Genomic DNA, 6,592 nt, shown 5'->3' with positions numbered 1-6,592 from the left:
TCACTCCAAAGTCTTACGTGTGCCATTTCTGCCGAGGACTAATACTCCCAGGGAGATGTCACCCTTATTTCCTGCCATCTCTGCCCTTCTTTGGGGGAAAACAAACATTTAGCAAATGACCCACTCAGTTAGTTATAATCATTTATGAGAGGGACAATCATTTTCCAGATACCTCACACACTGTCTATGGATGGTGATTCCAAGGTCAGGATCACCTCAATAACCAGTCAGGGTTTGATGATGAATGGTACACATTTGCACTGAGCACCAAACACAGGGATTTTTTTTTTTTTTAATGTGTAGACACATTTTTAAAATATCATGGAAAATAAGAACTTTGCTGGATTTGGATACACTTAGTTTATAATTCAGCCTTTTATATAGTTCACAATGTTCTCACAGCAAGTATACTGGGGTGGTTTGCCATTCCCTCCTCCAGTGGATCAATTCCCAAGAAGGGGAGTACCAAAGAATATGCTAACCATCGGACAATCGCACTAATCTCCCATGCTAGTAAGGTCAGGCCTAAAACCTTGCATGCTAGGCTTTAGCATTATGTGAACCAAGAACTTCCAGATGTCCAAGTTTGGCTTAGAAAAGGAAGCGGAACTAGAGATCAGATTGCCAACATTTGCTAGATTATAGAGAAAGCAAGGGAATTTCAGAAAAAACCCCTATCTCTGTTTCATCGACTAAGTTAAAGCCTTTGATTGTGTGGACCATGACAAACTGTGGAAAGCTCCTAGAGAGATGGGAACACCAGTCCATCTTACCTGTCTCCTGAGAAACCTGTATGCAGGTCAAGAAGCAACAGTCAGAACCCTGTATGGAACAGCTGATTGGTTGAAGATCGAGAAAGGAGTACAGAACAGCGCTGTCTGCTGTCACCCTGCTTGTTTAACCTATATGCTGAGCACATTATGAGGTGCCAGGTTGGATAAGTTACAAGCCAGAATCAAGATAGGCAGGCAAAACATCAACAACCTCAAATAGGCAGATGATACCAATCTAATGGGAGAAATCAAAGAGGAAATAGAGAGCCTCTTGATGAGGACAAAGGAGGACAGTGAAAGAGCTGACTTAAGACTAACTATAAAAGAACTAAGATCATGGCATACGGTCCCATTACTGAATGGCAAGTAGAAGAGGAAAAGGTGGAAGCAGTGACAGATTCTCTCTTCTTGGGCTCCAAACTCACTGCAGATGGTGAATGCAGCGTGAAGTCAGAAGACGACGGCTTCTTGGCAGGAAAGTGATGACAAACCTAGACAGTGTGCTGAAAAGCAGAGACATCACTCTGCTGACAAAGGTCTGTACAGCCAAGGCTATGGTTTTCCCAGTGGTCAGGTAGGGCTGCGAGAGCTGGCCATAAGAAGGCAGATGCCAAAGAATTGATGCTTTTGAACTGTGGTGCTGGAGAAAGCTCATGAAAGTCTCCTGGACAGCAAGGAGATCATGCCAGTCAATCTTAAAGGAGATCAACCCTGAATATCCACTGAAGGACTGATACTGAAGCTCTAGTATTTCAGTCATCTGAGGCAAGCAGATGACTCATTGGAAAAGTCCCTGATGCTGGGAAAGACTGAGGGAAGAAGGGGAAGAGGGCAACAGAGGATGAGATGGCTAGAATGAACATGAACTTGGGCAAACTCCAAGAGATAGTGAGGAACAGGGAGGCTTGGCATGCTGCAGTCCATGGGGTCGCAAAGAATCAGACACACCGGGTGACTGAACAAGACCAATTTTATAATTTACATTTGCTTTTCATTGCATATAATGTGGGGAATAGTGGTAGGGCTGGAGGTGGGACACATATTTTTAGCACATAAGTCTTCTAAAGCAGCAGTCTCCAACATTTTTGGCACCAGAGACTGGTTTCACGGAAGAAAATTTTTCCATGGACTAGGGTTGGGGGGATGGTTTCAGGATGACTCAATCGTTACATTATGTACTTTATTTCTATTATTTAATTGATATATAATGAAATAATTATAAAAATCATCACAGTGCAAAATCAGTGGGAGCCCTGCGCTTGTCTTCCCACAAGTAGATGGTCCCATCTGGGTGAGAACAATGGAGAAGAACTGTAAATACAGATGAAGCTTGGCTCACTGCCCCACCATTCCCCTCCTCTGTGCAGCCTGGTACTGGTCCATGGCCTAGGGGTTGGGGACCCCAGTTCTAAAGGACTCAGTCTAGCCTTGGTTATGCCCTTTTTTCTCTGGTTGCACTGCAGATGACCACAGCCACATCCTTCCTTGGAACTTCTCTATAGAGAAGTTTCTAGACAGCAGCCAGAAAGAGAACTGCAACGAACTGGATTCATCATTCACAGAGATGTCAAGGACAGCACCTCCACCCTTACTAAGGCTGTGCAAGGAGACATGGCTGGCAACTCTTACTGCCTAATTCAGGTCTGAACCTCATGTAAGTTTATTTGGGCAACAGAATTGGAAACAGCATTTCAGATTCTGCTTACTCAACAGCAGTATTCAATTGAGATCTTCTATACTGTCAGGGCTTGAAAGTCTTGCGGATTACTATAGGGCAGGTTTCCAACGCTCTTCCAAGGGTTCTGCTTTGGAGGCCCATCTATTTCAAGGAAGGCGAGCTCCATAGAGAGAGGCTGAGGAATGAGCTGACATGTTAACAAAATAAGTCGCTGTGTGCTTAGTCACTCAGTTCTGTCTGACCCTTTGTAACCCCACGAACTGTAGCCTGTCAGGCTCCTCTGTCCATGGAATCCTCCATTCTCCAGGCAAGAATACTTGAGTGGGAGCCATTCCGTTCTCCAGGAGATCTTCCCGACCCAGGGATTGGACCCCGGTCCCCTGCATTGCAAGCAGATTCTCTGCCATCTGAGTCACCAGGTAAGATCAGTATAAGTTGCTGCTGTTCCCCATATGGTTTCCAAACACTGCACAATCCAGTACCACTGCACTCAACTAGAGAACAGAAATATGAAAGGTCTACTCAGGTTATCTAGGTCAGACCAGTTCAAAATCACACTTCAGACTTTCTCTGCTAATTCAGTCTACACTCTTTGGTCATAACTCACAAGGTTTTCCACAGAGTTCCCTATGATCACAAGCTATGTACTGAGTACTTATTATGTATGTGCTAGGCATATGCTAGGAGTTTTACCTGCATTCTCTGATTTACTCTTTCTATCTATGGGACATAAATTACTATTATTATCCCTCCTTAGCAGATAAGGAAACTGAGACACAATGATCTTTAGTAACTAGGCCAAAGTCAGAACAAGTAAGTTTTGGAGCCCAGGTTAGAATTTAGGAAGCCTTGGAAGAAAAGTTATGACCAACCTAGATAGCATATTCAAAAGCAGAGACATTACTTTGCCAACAAAGGTCCGTCTAGTCTAGGCTATGGTTTTTCCAGTGGTCATGTATGGACGTGAGAGTTGGACTGTGAAGAAAGCTGAGTGCCAAAAAATTGATGCTTTTGAACTGTGGTGTTGGAGAAGACTCCTGAGAGTCCCTTGGACTGCAAGGAGATCCAACCAGTCCATTCTGAAGGAGATCAGTCCTGGGTGTTCTTTGGAAGGAATGATGCTAAAGCTGAAGCTCCAGTACTTTGGCCACCTCATGCGAAGAGTTGACTCATTGGAAAAGACTCTGACTCTGGGAGGGATTGGGGGCAGGAGGAGAAGGGGAAGACAGAGGATGAGATGGCTGGATGGCATCACTGACTCATGGACGTGAGTCTGAGTGAACTCCGGGAGTTGGTGATGGACAGGGAGCCTTGGCGTGCTGCGATTCATGGGGTTGCAAAGAGTCAGACCCGACTGAGTGACTGAACTGAACTGAACACCCCTTGTAGATGTGGGTTTTATTCTGTACCCACTTTAACAAAAGGATGAAGGAGAGAAATGGGACTTAAATCAACACAAGCAATTTTGTGACATCATCCCCTCACAAGATCCTGGCCACCATGCCTGAAACTGAATTTGTAAGGAGTTTCCCTGAGTCCCTGGGCCAAACGGCCTCTGATGTTCTGACAACATTTCTCTCCTTGATTCTATGCCCTGACTCTTCTTACTTGGACCCTGCAATGAAACGCCTCATAATTATTCACAGGTTACCTACCAGAGAAAACATCCTCTAGACCTTGGCTTGAAATTACTAGGTGAGTCAAGTCATATTTTTGGTACAATGGATGTGTTATTTCCCACGTATTGGGGGTTTAACACAGCAACAGAAGCCTCTCACCAGAGACCTTTCCCCCTTAACTTTGAAATATGTGCGTACAGCAGAGAAATACTTCTGGTTTTGATGCCCTTACACAAATTGTCAACACACTGTATCTTTTTCTTACAGCTCTTTGATGTACTTGAAGGGGTTTTCTTCCTTGAACAAGAAGCCACAACTCCAAATGTGTTTAAGACAGAAGCCCCTAAACATTTGAAGTTCAGTTCAGAATTCCTAAGCAGAAACTTGGCAAGAAGTCCTAAATTAAATTGGGAAAAACGAGAAGAAAAAAAAAAAAAGAAACCAATACCCTTCTCCCATCCACGAAGTATCAAATGTATACTTCTCAATAGAAAACAGACTTTCCACATCCATGTCATGCTGGTCTATCATTTATTCCCTGCATTTTCCCCACAAGACTTCTGGCTCATTTCAAAAGCATGGTAATGACCATTTGGATGTATTGCTTTCATCTCAAATTCAACAAGCCCAAGTCTTCACTTCTAATCTTTAATCCACTTGGTGTCCCTTGCTTTCTTCTTCATTTCTGCCAACAACCCCCATCATCTAGACTTAAAATCTAGACACTGATTCCCTCAAGGACAGGAGGCATCCCTTAATTATCTTTGTATGTTCACTACCCAGGCAGTGCTTGTGCATAGAAGATGCTCAATAAATACTCGTTCAGTAGATTTTCCCTTCTCCTTTTCCCTCTACTTCACCCACGCATCTTATCTCTTCAAAGCCCTTGACTTGACACTTGTATTTTCCAACATGAGTACCTAACAGCCAAATAGGTCAAATATGACCTATTTGACGAGGGTGCAGCCTGTTTAAGATTTTTATGAAAATCCCCACCCTGAAACCAACACATAAAATTGGTCAAAAATAGAAACTAAGAGGCCAGTGGTTTCAAATATTTACAGTTCTGAGTGCAGATCAGGGTCATTCTAAAAGAAGTAGACCTGTTATAATTGCCATTGAATCTAAGAACAATTTTAATCTTACATGTTAAATTACTCTATAAGATCAAGATAAAGTTTGATGGATCATTTCCAAGGATTTCTTACCAAAGAATAAGAATGCACCATATCATTAACCCAAAATTCTTAAGAGTGGAATCTATAAAGCCCCTTTAAGTACATAACATGCCTTGCACATGGAAACTACTTATGTAAGTTTCTGTGTATCCCTGAATCTCACTCAAGTTATGGGCCCAATCTGAACACCAGCCATTAGCCTTCTTTTAAACTAAAATGTATTACTGATAACGAGTAGGCCTCATTCAACTCTGTTTCTGATTATGAGGTTCTCTATATAAACCACATATCTTTACTTTTTTTTTTCTTCAGTTATTTATCCCTTGACATTCTTTTAACATATACCATGAATTCTATGACTACTTCTGTAGTTCATATTTTCCTGCTCCATCAGATCAGAGGCTCTTAAACTGAGGTCTGTGATGCAGAAGAGAGACTGGGGGAGTAGAGGTGTGGGCTCGGAAGCAAGAAAGCAGCGTTGACTTCTTGATGGTTTGAGTCTAGAGAAATCTAAGACATGCTGATGAGAATAAGCAGATGCTGGAGGTAAGACATTGCAGGGTTCACTGTGCACCAGGCATAGTTGTAGACACTGTGGGAAAAGCCCTACCACCTTCCATTCTGATAGGGCCCACTAATGGCTGCCAAACAAATCAATACATATTGTGTCAGGTAATCATGAATGCTATGGAGACAAAGAAAAGAGAGAAAGAATGGAGAGTTTTATAAATTGCCATTTTTTAAAAGGTGGTCAGAGAAGTTCTGACTTTCCCTGAGCAAAAATCAGATGGAAGTGAGAGCAGGGATGTGCTGTTATCTGGGGAAGATCTTGGAGGGAGGGGAAGCATCTGAAGCAAATGCCCTAAGGCAGGAAGAGGCCTGGACAGGCTCCGTCAGCAGAAAGCAAGTGGACTGGTGTGGCTGGAGCAGAAGGTGGGAAAAATCATGTGCAGCCTTGTGCTGGTGACAGGGTTCACACTTTCACTCTGAATGACTATCCATTTAAAAACACCATCTCTCATGGGGGCCCAGTGTGCAACTGCTGCAAACAGCAGCCTTCTCAGTAGTGTATGCAGCCTACTGCCCATACAGGTTGCCCTAAGGGACCTTGAAGACAGACAGATAATGTCCAGTGGACATTCATGACAGGCATGCTGTCTCCAATCCAGGCTCCAGAAAGGTATGTGTGGCAATTTTGGAAAGCCCCAGGACACAGTGGCCAGGGTTCACATTGGACAAGTCATTAGGCCCATCCATACCAAGCTTTAGAACAAGGAGCACATGACTGAGGCCCTCCACAGGGCCAAGGTCAAGTTCCTTGGCCACTAGAAGAGCCACATCTCC

General features: G+C 43.5%; 1 non-coding gene across 1 annotated transcript; it reads left to right on the top strand.

Annotated features, from left to right (window-relative positions):
• Nucleotides 1-6,234: 6,234 nt before the first annotated feature.
• Nucleotides 6,235-6,368, top strand: LOC138081568 (small nucleolar RNA SNORA70). The gene has a single exon (XR_011145025.1). It is a non-coding gene; the product is annotated as a small nucleolar RNA SNORA70 (small nucleolar RNA).
• Nucleotides 6,369-6,592: the final 224 nt, after the last annotated feature.

The sequence above is a fragment of the Capricornis sumatraensis genome, chromosome 6 (genome assembly GCF_032405125.1).
Source record: "Capricornis sumatraensis isolate serow.1 chromosome 6, serow.2, whole genome shotgun sequence".
Lineage (NCBI taxonomy): Eukaryota > Metazoa > Chordata > Mammalia > Artiodactyla > Bovidae > Capricornis > Capricornis sumatraensis.
This window is presented reverse-complemented; position numbering and strand designations above follow the sequence as displayed.